General features: G+C 39.7%; 1 protein-coding gene across 2 annotated transcripts in view; it reads right to left on the reverse strand.

The window, feature by feature from the left end:
• BTBD9 (BTB domain containing 9) overlaps positions 1 to 12,445 on the reverse strand; it is a 413,565-nt gene that overhangs the window by 112,640 nt on the left and 288,480 nt on the right. The gene's annotated exons all lie outside the window — the stretch shown is intronic.

Here is a 12,445-nt window from a genome sequence, read left to right on the forward strand (position 1 = left end):
ATTTCCAAGATGAAATCTTGGAGGGGCTTCAAAAGTGCTGGTCTTGTTGTGTTCTTAAGCTAGGTGGTGGTGAATACACAGGCACTTGTTTTATTAGTATACTCTAAACTGTATATATTTACTGCACTTGGTAAATATAATAAATTTGTTTGGAGAAACATGATATAATAGATTGTTTTAAAATTCATAAAGCAGGAAGATGATCTAGGAAATGGTACCGATCCCTTTTCAGAATACACAGCTGCCCTCAGCCAGGACTCGTTTCCCTTTTTTGTTTGTTTACTATTCTGAACATTTCAACACATAATGCTCTTCTCTTTGTTCATGAACTGCTATATTTTGAGCCAGCTTTGTTTTGATTTTGAGTCTCTCTCTACTTCGAATCCATACCAATCTGCTCACTTATAAAAGTAAAGGGCTTCCACAAAATGACAGCTGTCTAAAAATGAAATATGGGGAACCTGGCTGGCTCAATCGGTGGAGCATGTGACTCTTGATCTCAGGGTTATAAGAGCCCCATGTTGGGTGTAGAGGTTACTTAAAAAACCCACAAAATCTAAAATAAGAAAGGAAGGAAGGAAGGGAGAAAAGAAGGAAAGAAAGAAAGAGAAAGAGAAAGAGAAAGAAAGAGAAAGAAAGAGAAAGAGAAAGAGAGAAAGAAAGAGAGAAAGAAAGAAAGAAAGAAAAGAAAAGAAAAGAAAGAAAGATGGATATAGATTCTCTGAGACGAGTACGATAAAAGGCCAGGGCCTTTTAAGTCCCCCTGGGACCTTTTCTGTGCATTTACTAGTGTTGGGGTTTTAATGTAATTTATTATTTAAACCAAATCTACAATTAAACCCAGCTACTTACATTCAAGGTCTATAACTTACTTTATTTACATAATTTAAAAATAGGTGAGCAAAAAGACAATTTTTCATTAGATATATACTATACTTTTCAGTATATTACATACTCTCTGAAGAGAGAGGGTAAGCAGTAGACTATCACCATACCAAAACTTTCTACCTTTATAATGATGTAGAGTAAATAATCTTAAACATACATTCTACATGATGCATTGCATTTATTTTCCAAAGTTGGGCATGCCTGACTTGAGTCCTCATCTTACACAGCTTCACTAATTGCTTTGTTCTCTGCAGAGGAAGCCATCCACAGATTAAAAAAGGGAGAAGGGAAAGGAGGAAGGGAGAGAGGATGGATTTTTGGTGATAAATCCCTTGACTATCAAGCTTAACTCCAAAGCAACAAGCAAAAACACTCTAAGCAACAAGAAATAACCTCTGAGTACAGTTTCCTGGCAGAGAAGGAGGGGGCTCAGAAAGAAGTTCCCTGTGACTTTGGAAAGACAAGAAAGGACTGTATTTGGAGGCTAAGTCATGGTACCTCTATCTCATGGAAAAGGGGAAGTATTGCGTGATTTGGAAGGCAGAACTTAAGGAAGTGGCAGAAGATGCACAGTAATTGAGTTGAGACATAAAATAATACTGTAGTCTGAGGCATCTGGGTGGCTCAGTCTGTTAAGCATCCGACTTTGGCTCAGGTCATGATCTCACGGTTTGTGAGTTCGAGCCCCATGTCGGGCTGTGTGCTAAAAGCTCAGAGCCTGGAGCCTGCTTCGGATTCTGTGTCTCCCTCTTTCTCTGCTCCTCCCATGCTCATGCTCTGTCTCTCTCTGTCTCTCAATAATAAACGTTAAAAAAATTAAAATAATACTGCAGTCATAGCTTAGGCTGCAGTAACAGCCCCCATTCTCCCTTTCCACAGCACATATTTATTTTTTGTGTTCCCTGTGAATACACAGTATTCATACATTGTATCACACAAGGATCCAAGTGACAGGGGCTTTGTATTGCTATGGGTTTTCTCAATTACAGCAGCAATGAGAAGTGACCTGTGTCCTGGTTCTTAAGACTCTTCCTTCAAAGTAACACATGTCACCTTTGTCACATTTGGTTGACCAAGGCAAGTCACAGGACTTTACCTAACTTCAAAGGGGGTGGAAAAAGTACAACCCTGCTGTGTGCCCAGGAGAAGAAAGGGGAATGCTTGGGGAATAGTATTAACTTTTAGCACAAACACTAAACCAGGATGAAGGAACTTTCAACGGAAAGATAAATCTAGTCAATTTATGTAAAGTATATGGCATATTTCAATGCATAAACATACCAAAATATATTTATCTAGTCTCCGCAAAGGGACATTTAGATTGTTACCACCATTTTCTTGGCGATCACAAAGGTGTCTTCTTGTGTACATGGCTAAGAGTTTCTTAAAGGAATACATAAGATATTGTGCAGCTCATGGCTATGAGTTACCTTCAATTTTCCTGGATATTGCCCAAATGAGTCACCAAAGTGGTTGTAAAAATGTACACTCTCAACTCATTGCACCACATCCTTATCAGCTCTTGGTGATGTCAGACAGATGAGTGTGACATATCTCAATGTGGTTTTAGTTCTTCATTTTTTTTTGTTTGATGAAGTTGAACTTTTTTTTCTTTTTTCCTTTCTGTAAACTACCTATCTTTTGTCTATTTTTCTGTTGTCTTTCTAATTGATTGCAGGGTGCCAGTCTTCTGTTGGTTAATGTCTTGAGATGAAATATTCATCTTTTCCTTTAAGATTGGTACCTTTCTTGTTTATATATTCTTTCATACCCTCATTTTATAAAGATATTTTCCTGTATTTTATTCTACAAGTTCTCAAATTTTGCTTTTCACATACTTATTTTTGGTTACCATAACACAGAAAATCTACTTTCATTTTTTACCCATAAGTTTAGCTAATTTCCCTACCACCATTTAATGAACTCTTCCTCCCACTGATTTATGAGACTTCAGTCACATACAAAGTTTTCATATATATTCATGTCTCTTCTTAAGATCTGTGCTATGTTTCACTGATTTGACTAGCCTTGTGTCTTTACCATGCTGTTTTAACTACTGGGATTTTACAGTAATCTTCAAATCTGATACAGTGAACACCTCTGTTCTCTCTCCTTCCCCCTTTTCTTTTCCTTTTTCCTCCAAATTGTCTTAGATATTCTTGGCCCTTTTAGAAAAAATTTTCATTTTACCCAGTCTTTCAAATACAGTGGCATAAAATTTTTCAGAATGCTTCCTTTTTCATTCCAAATATCTGTATTTGTACCTCTTCTTTCAGTCCTATACAGGCTTGTCTACTTATTAGCGTTTTCAAAGGACCAACTTTTAATTTTGTTGATTCTTTATTTCCTATTTCACTAAATTCTGCTCTTCTTTTTATTTCTTCTTCAACTCCTTTTAAATTACTGTTTTGTTTTCCAACTGCTTGAAGTGAATACTCAACTCATTAACCTTTCCTCTTTTCATACAGTCAAAACTTATTTACCCACACTTACCAATTTATTCACCATTACTGTTTTTTACATCCTCCTTTCTTCTTGGCCCACCTTCTTCCTTCTTTCTAAGACATGTCCACTAGCATCCAGCAAAGTCTCTGTTTGAAAGTGCATGTTGCCACCACTCTTGGAAAATAGGTTAATTAATATGGAATTCTAGTTAAAAGCTGTTTTTCCCCAGCACTTTGATGATATTATTCCATAGTCTTGTGACTTTTACTGTTATGTCTGCTAAAGTCTGCTATCCCCCTAACTGTTGTAATTGTTTTTGTCTACAGTTAATTTTAAGATTTTCTTTTTGGTTTTGGTGTTTGGCAATTTAACTGAGTTGTACCTAGACGTAGGTTACATTTATCCTTCTCAGGCATGAATAAGAGCATTTATGGCTTTTATTAAGTCTGGAAAATTTTGGCCATTATTTCCCTGAATATCAATTCTCTCTCCTTTTCTGTTTTGTTGTTGCTGTTGTGCTTCTCAAATTCCTACTGGACCTCTGTTGGAAATTTTCATTCTTTCCTCCATGTTTCTCAACCTTTCTTTCATTTTTTTCCTCTTTGTACCCCTTTCTGAAGCATTCTGGGCAATTTCTTAAAATTACTATTTGTGTTCACTAATTCTTTCGGTGTGTCTAACCTGCTGTTTAACCTGTTCACCAAGTTACTGAAATTTCACTATTAAACAAAAACTACAGTTTTAAAAATAAATGAACTAGAGCTATGTGTACCAGCAAGGGTCAATCTCACAAAGAAAGTTGGTTAAGGAAAGAGCCAAATCAAAAAACAAAACAAAATACTGAGTATGATTCTACTTCTGTTGTTTAATGATACACACTTAGGTGGTGAGATCAGAAAGCAAATCTAGGGAACAGTAAACACTGAAATCAAGAAGAGAGTGGAGAAGCATGAGTGGGGGCTGGGGAGGGACACACACAGGGCTTTAGACGTTTGGCAGTATTCTATTCAGCATAGTGGTCAGCATGTGAGTATTCCTACCCCCCAGACTTCACATATATGTTCTTTATATTCTTTTGCACATATGGAATACTGTTTGTTTTCCAAGTTTCACACATTTAAACACTGTTTTTTAAACACACAGACACATCTCAACATACACACACAGAGATAAACTGTATTAGTGAAATCTACCCCAAGTCCCAAATTTCCTTTTAAGAAACAGCTTTTGCTAGAACTCTACTGGCAACTTGATAAGCAACTGTATCTACCGGTAAGGTACAAAATCAAAAGATTACTACTTTTCTTAATTCTCACTCCTATTTTTTGATAACGAGTCAAATTAACAACATAATGACCAAATTATACTAAATGATCAAAAGAAGAAAAGAACGGGGACCTAGGCACAAACCCAGAGGATAATGACATTTTATAGGCAACCAAGATGAGACCATCATTCCAGCACTGTGCCGATTCTTAACATTCTGACCAGTATGCCGATCCCATCTAAGGGGACAATTGGAGAATTAAAATGTGAGTTTCATAAGGCAGGGGCTTTTCTTGTTTTCATTGCTCAAGTCCCAACTGCTAAGAAGCAGGGCTGGCTGAGCATACATAGTAGGTGTTAGATAAATACTTGCTGAATGAATGAATCAGAGACAGAAAAAAAAAAAAAAGGATGCTTATGTAAGTTGTGGCGCTTAACCTTGCTTAACATAGTTCCTCACCAAAAGCTAGAAAATCTCAAAGTTACTGAATAAAGCAGGGAAAAAAAATGCTTTCTCGGTGAAAGTTTTCTTAGAAAAGTAAAGTATGATCAATTTTTGGGTCCTGACCCAAACATTAAAAAGAAAGTAAATACGGTCAGTGTGGAAGAGCTGCTGTGTAAGCATTCCACACACCTTCAACCCTCTTGACTTCTCCTTCCCTAAAAGTTTACCCCACATACAGAAAGCATGGTCGCTCACGGTAGACAAAAATATCTTCTGGCGGAGAAACCATTCTGTGGAGAGGAGGAACGTATGTGACAGTGTGGCTTTTACAAAACAGAAAAGCTCTTGTATGCCTGCAGAGAGTGCTATCTGCTTTAGTTACACTACAGGAATCCTTCCAGAAGAGGTTTGTCCTGAAAGTCACTTCTGGGCCTACTAACACATAGAGACCATGTTTTCCATGTCAGCAGAAAGTAATTCTGTTATTAAGTTCCTCTTCCTAGAAACACAAACTTCGGCCTGCCTAGTTGAACGGTCTCAATAATTACTCAACGGTTTGAATAAATTTTGTGGTCTTTTTTTACTGGGAAAAATTAGAGAGTGATTCTGCCTGCAAAGCACAGAAGGTGCCATTACTGTTTTTCTTCTTCGTAGGGGCCAAGCCACCCCCCGTCTGAATGTTCATCACAATCTTTCATAATGCGTCTGATAAATGTATTAAAAACACCATCTGGATGGGACTTGGCTTTGTGCTGTATTTCCAGTCTTCCAGTTTCCTCTCTTGTCCCCCTGGAATTTCTGCCCCAATTTGTGTCACTTTGTTTACAAAACCATACTGCCAAAATCCAGCATCTTGTGTCTGTCTCTTTCTGTTTTTCCTTCACCATCCTTCGGCAGCAGGGGTGGCCAACAGCTTGCCAGTAAATTTAATTCAGGAGTAATAAATTTTTTAAAAGGCAGTATTACTTCACTGGGACATGACCTGAGGGCCACCTGTACCAGCTCCATTTAAAGATAAGACTGACATGTTAGTTAACTGTCTCCAGAGATCACCTTTGAGAGGTGAGGGAAAAAACCCACTTGAGGCAGATTTTTAAAAATGAAAGGACATGTGGCACTTACAGAGGACCGTCATCCTCACAAACCATACCTGTGTTAGGCTTTATTCAATGTTTCCCTGGCTGTTTTTATTACAAACTGTTTTCTAATGGCACAGTGACTCATGATTCTTCTCCACTGCTAAGATTTTCACAAAGAATTTCTTTCAAAAAGACTACTAAGGTTATTACCTTAAGATCACACCTAGATATTCCCCTACAGACAAAAACTTTTTATTTTTACTTTTTTAAGTTTATTTATTTAAACTTAAAGAGACAGTGTGCTTGTGAGTGGGGGGAGGGGCAGAGAGAGAGGGAGAGAGGGAATCCCAAGCAGGCTCCGTGCTACCAGAACAGAATCAGATGTGGGGCTCAATCCCATGGCTGCAAGAGCATGACCTGAGCCCCTATCAAGAGTCGGAGGCTTAACCAGCTAAGCCACCTGGGCGCCTCCCAAAACTTTTTTATAAAAAAAGGGGCTCGCCCGAGGCTCCTATCCGCAGGCCTATACCGCAACTTTGCAGAGCATGCAAACTCCCAACCGGATTGCAATCCAACCTTTGGTCCAGTTTTCAAAGGAGAAAATACCCGCAGCTGTTACATCTTAACAGCTGTAAAAGAACAATAGCTAATTAGAGCACAAGCCCATCATTCTTGGAAACTATGAAAAAGCTACAAAAATGTATTCTACAACACTGGCACTAAGTTACATTAATTCCTGGTTTTTATCTATCAGGTTAAAAAAATCACTTTTCAATCATATGTTACATCAATCGTATCACTGAAGAAGAACCATTGATCATTTAGGGCATGCAATGTTTAAACTTTTTTCCCCAAATTTCCCCCAGTTCCCAATTCTGTGAGAAGACTGCTTCCTAACACAATTGCAAAGGATTTGGACAGGATCACCTCTCCGCACTCACAGGGGAAGCCCAGGAGAAGAAAACAGACCACGCCTTTTGAATGCTGGACCACCCCCGACCCCCCTCACCTTCCTCTGTGTCTCTTTCCTTTTCTCTTTGCTTTCCACTCTCCTCTGTTTGAGTTAGTATGAATCTGCATGCTCCCATCATTCCTGTCTAGCTTCACTTCCGGATGTTATCAAAGTTGCCCAAATCACGCCAACTCCTGAGACTGTAAGGGTTTTGACAGTCATGCTGGGCTCTACTTAGCCAGTGAAAGGAGGAGGTAATACTTTTCCAAAGTTCAAATGTGCCCCCCTTCCCCCTTCCCCAAACATATGCAAACTATGTAAGGCCATAGCTCCAAACACTTCAGAGGGAAGGTGAGAAATCAGAGGTGGTTATCCCCAGGGCCAAGGTGAGGTGGGTGGGGCCAGTGGATCTCAAAGGTACAAATTCACTAGGATCAGTGAATTCTCTCTCATACTGGGGGCTTTGAAGGAAAGCATGGTCCAGAACTAACTGTTTAAGAGGTTTACTCTCTTAGGTGTAGCTTGAATGCTGGAGGTTTTAGCTGTGAAAATCTTCAATGCAAAAAGACCTTAAAGAATCAAGCATCAGATGTTTAACAGCAGTAACCACTGCAGTGTATCAAAGAGGGATTCACTCTGTAGGCGAGGCCTTGAAATTTAGGACAAAGGCATTTCCAGGTGTAAGAAAAAAGATATCCCAAACATCCAACTATGTGTTTGAACTAATAGGCAATATCTCATTGGGGTGACTTTTTCTTTTTTCTGGACATAATCTATTAGAGAAAGAGCCTCTACATCTGCCCCTACATCAGGACAAGTGATTCAAGCTCATACAGGGGGAAATACCTAACACGACAAAGAGTCGCTGAAACTGGTTTTGAAATTTTTGGAAACTCTCAAAAAAATCACAAAATTATAACGTAAAAGGCATTTTTTTCTATGAGTGGTATCATTAAGTTTTACATGGATTTAGTTTTCCTTATGTCCTAAAAGATGGTGAAATCAACAGAATTATTTTTGTTCCCCACCACTGGTTAAAAGGTCTTATCAAGCCACAACCATTTTATGACTCAAGATCAGAGCTGTTACTATAGCTAGGGGGAGTATTTCTCATTCATGCTGGGCATAGAACAAAGGATGTGCAAAAGGTTTTTACTTCTTTCCCCATGAAAGAAGTAATGGTTTGCTCAATACTTACTTTTTAAAATTTTTTAATGTTTCTTTATTTTTGAGAGAGAGAGAGAGAGAGAGAGAGAGAGTGTGTGTGTGTGTGTGTGTGAGAGTGAGAGCAGGGAAGGGAGAGAGGGAGACAGAATCCGAAGCAGGGTCCAGGCTCTGAGCTGTCAGCACAGAGCCCAACACGGGGCTCGAACTCACAAACCATGAGATCATGACTTGAGCCGAAGTAGGAGGTTCAACCGACTGAGTCACCCAGGCGCCCTGCTCAATACTTTTTTGTAAGGAGATTTTTTTTTTTAAAGTTCCTTTAATTAAGCAGTGGCTTTCTTTTTATATAAGCTGAAGGATGCATCTGGTTCACACTTTAACAATTTTCAATCAGAATGATTCTGGGATCATGGATGACTCTTGAGTTTTAAGATCCTGAATGATATTTCCTTAAAATGCATCAATAACTATAAAATTTGAGTTTTTACTCAAAGTAGTGTCAGTAGTGAGGCATCCCAAACATTAAGTGGAGCCCTGTACATTGTACAGAAAATGTCCTGATCGGATCTGTGACAAGTATGTTCCTACAACTCTGCTTTGGCAGAATCTTCCTGCCACACCTTTTGGAGGTAGACAGAAAAAGGTTGGAGATAATGCCAAATTCTCACATGTTTTAGCTCCCACAAACCATCCTGGACTGAGTTATGTGAGAAGGAAAAGAATCTCTGAGAATCTCAAGGGAGCAAGACTGGAATTTAGAAGAAACAGATAGGTAAAAGTGAGTCTCAACTTCTGAATACTGGGCTCTCAGAATTAAGACTCTGTAGTCAGACCACACTGGATGCCTGAGGGAAAAATCCTGCCTCCTGGGCACTCTCCCAGTTTTAGTCTGAGGGACCACCCAGGGCTGTGGGGGAATGGAGCAGTCCCCCTGGGTGAGGCACAAGTGATGCCTCCTCACTGATGAACTTGGGGTCCCTGGGAGAATCTGGCTACCTGGCTTCAAAGACTGACAATCAGAGTTTTCCAAGTGACCTGGAACAACTCTATTCATACCTCTAAGTAGTTCTCAGGAAAGAAAAAAAAAAGCCTCAGCAAAACCTACAATGTATACTACCTTCTGGAGGCCAAAGTTAATCCAGATTGAGGAAACACAATCATGCTGCATTTTCCAGTAGACTTACAGTGTGTGATGAAAAAAGTCTTTTCTAAAATACAATAAAAAAGTAATTTAAAGAGAGCCTTTTGCTACTATTTTCGATTATTCTTTCAATGGTTTACACTTAGTGCTTTGGGAAATGAAAAATGGGTGCAAGTATTTTTAAATGAACTTTATTATGAATATTGTCAAACCCGCCTAATAAGAAGCATCTCATTTTTGAGTTCTAGCTTTCTTCATATCATATCTACACACTTTAATTCTGAGAGGGGAAATGCTGCTCTCCCCTTCCCGCCTTCAGCTCTGACATCCAATGGACCAGGCCATGGACTGAATGCAGGCACCCAAAGAACTACCCTGAGTTCCGGGGATGGTTTCTTAGGCTATCTTGAGGAGGCCATTTAACTGCTCTGGGACTGAGTTTCTTTCCTTAGTGAATAATCCTTTCTTCTCTCTACCTTCTTATGAATATTGACAGAAAAAATTAGATGTTTACAAAAGCACCTTGAGACCAAAAAAGCACAAGACCCAGGACTGGTACTTTCTTAGCCATGAAAGAGTCAGGGTTTTGGCCATGTGGTATGGGTAGGTGGGACCCGCATTTCAGAAATCTCGGTATCATACAAGAGGGGAGACTCTTTTTCCCACGGGGTACCCCATAATTGCAAAAGGACAGGGCGCAAGGGAAGGAAGAACCAATAACAATTCTACTGACCTGCAAAAACTATTAGCACCTGCTAGTGTAATATGCAGCTGGCAGTTTCAGAATAACCAAGAAAGCAGTTCCTTCTGGTCGATATTTGCTGGGGACAGCAATTTCTGACCTACTGAATCAGATCAAGATCATCTGAGTCATTAGACCAAAGAAGCCTCTTTGTGCTAACGGTACAGTGGCTGGGGGTCTCTTTTCATTAAACTAAGGGGTCTGCCTGCAGCCTGTCTTCTAGAAGAGTCACTGCTTTGAGGTTTCATGAACTATCACAACTGAGTGAGCAAAATCAAAACACATTAAAAATATTGCAGACACAAATGGGCATATCATTTATCAGTGAGGCAGGCAGTGGTAAATGCCATGTGGCTGCCCCACTCTTCTTGGGGGAAGGCAGGAGGGGGCACAAGGAGAGAGGGGAGGAAGAGGGAGAGTAAAGGTTCCCTACAGTATTTAGATGGTCTTCAAATGTTCATAATTTCCTTAGGGTGTGCTCGTTGCCAGGTTGACAGATGTTGCTGGAAAAACCTGTACTATTCTGAAGAAAGGCTAACCTTTCAAGAGTGGGAGCGGGGGAGGGAGAGAGCCCACGTATTCCAGTGAAGAGATGACATTAAACCGGACAGCAAACCACCCTGAGCCCGCTGGATCTTTGAAAGGCTGTGTGATAACACTGCCAAAGAGAACTGTCCTGGGAGAAATCTCATTTCACCATGGCCTTCCCTGCCATGAGTTTAAATTAGTTTTTAAAACTAAATATTAGAATGCCCTAGACAAGTAACTGATTATTAATTATTGCTTTTTTAAACTGCCCTGACTCTGAGTGGTAACATTCCCCTAAGAGAAGTCATGGATAAGCCATTTTATACTCTCTCCTAAGCGTTTGTCCACTTTCTTTTTTCATTCTTTCTTCCTTGCTGTCCTTTATGCATAAAGAGAAATGGGTTCCTCAAAGCAAACTGCCAATGATGTTAAACAGACTTCCCAACTGGGTGCAAGCTTACATGCTTCCTCTCCTGCCTTGGCTCTTGACATTTCCTAAAGAATGCCTCCCAACTGAAGATCAAGTATGTTGAGGGCTAATTTATGGGACAAAAAGCCCCAGTCCTTTACCACAAGATAAGAGGAAGCAAACACGTTAGGGCTTGCCTGTTTAAGATCCTCAGTTCATCAGTCAGTGTAGCAGAATCAGCATTTGAACTGGAATCAGCATTTGAACTGAGAAGGAGAGGGGAAAGCCCAATGCGCTGAGGCCTCACTTTTCAACATACACTGCCTGTGTCCTCTTCCTGAGGGCTGTGGCTTCTTCTCCAACATCGCTTTCTGGCATTCCCAACTCTGAACCTCCTGATCAAAAATCCACATGCTCTTTCTCGTTAATGTGACCATGAGTCATTTCTTCCTGTGCCCTGGCTACACCCAATGTTTTTTTTCTATCAGCTCTGATTAAGGAGTAAGTCACCTAATGTCTTCTCATGGAAGGCAGATTAACCAACCTATCCATTTAAAGATTAACAGTAATGTGCCATAAGGAAAATTATACCTCCAGCATGAAAATCTGCAATTGGGGAACCATTTTACAGGATCACACTCATTTATATCAATTATCTTGTTTATCAAAGACAATGAAAACCAAACTGGTAGTAAAAAGGTACAGAGTGCACTGTGAGGAATAATTAGGTCTTACCCTCCCAGAGGCCGATAGCCATTTACCACTTCACTTTGGGAGGTGATGTTTACAGTGTCTGTTTTATAACTCTCTTCACATTAACTTTCAAATGTCAAAAGCAGGCAGTTAATTGTTTATTATACAAAATGTCACAAATGTAAAATACTGAGGCATAAAATTATTATAACTGATCTACCACAAGAAATCCTGCCTTTTAGATTTTATAGCTTGTTTGTCAGTCTCTGGATCTCAGCTTAACTGCCATTATATGGACTGTGTGTGCCGGGTAGTCGCTGTCTGACGAGTAATGTTCTCTGCATGCACTGTGTCCTCAGCCAAATGAGAAATAAAAATAACATGATATAAAAATTACTATTATGGTTTAAAGTGGTATGTACTAAGAAGAATGGGAGATGTCAGAATAGTGATGTCACATGTCCCAGCTGAGACTGAGATTCAGAGAATCATGATGCAGTTGTCCAAGTGGCTTAAGCTCACAAGAGTGAGTGTGTAACTGCTCAAGTTCTCCAAAGCCACTGGGTATAGACACCAACACCCTGTGTCTGCCCCAGAAGCTCTTCACCATGGAATATGCACCTGCATGAGAATTTCTTCTATATCACCTGCTAAATTTGCAGAGATTGAATCTCCTCCCTCCATTACCTA

The sequence above is a fragment of the Panthera onca genome, chromosome B2 (genome assembly GCF_046562875.1).
Source record: "Panthera onca isolate mPanOnc1 chromosome B2, mPanOnc1 haplotype 2, whole genome shotgun sequence".
NCBI classification, from domain to species: Eukaryota; Metazoa; Chordata; class Mammalia; order Carnivora; family Felidae; genus Panthera; species Panthera onca.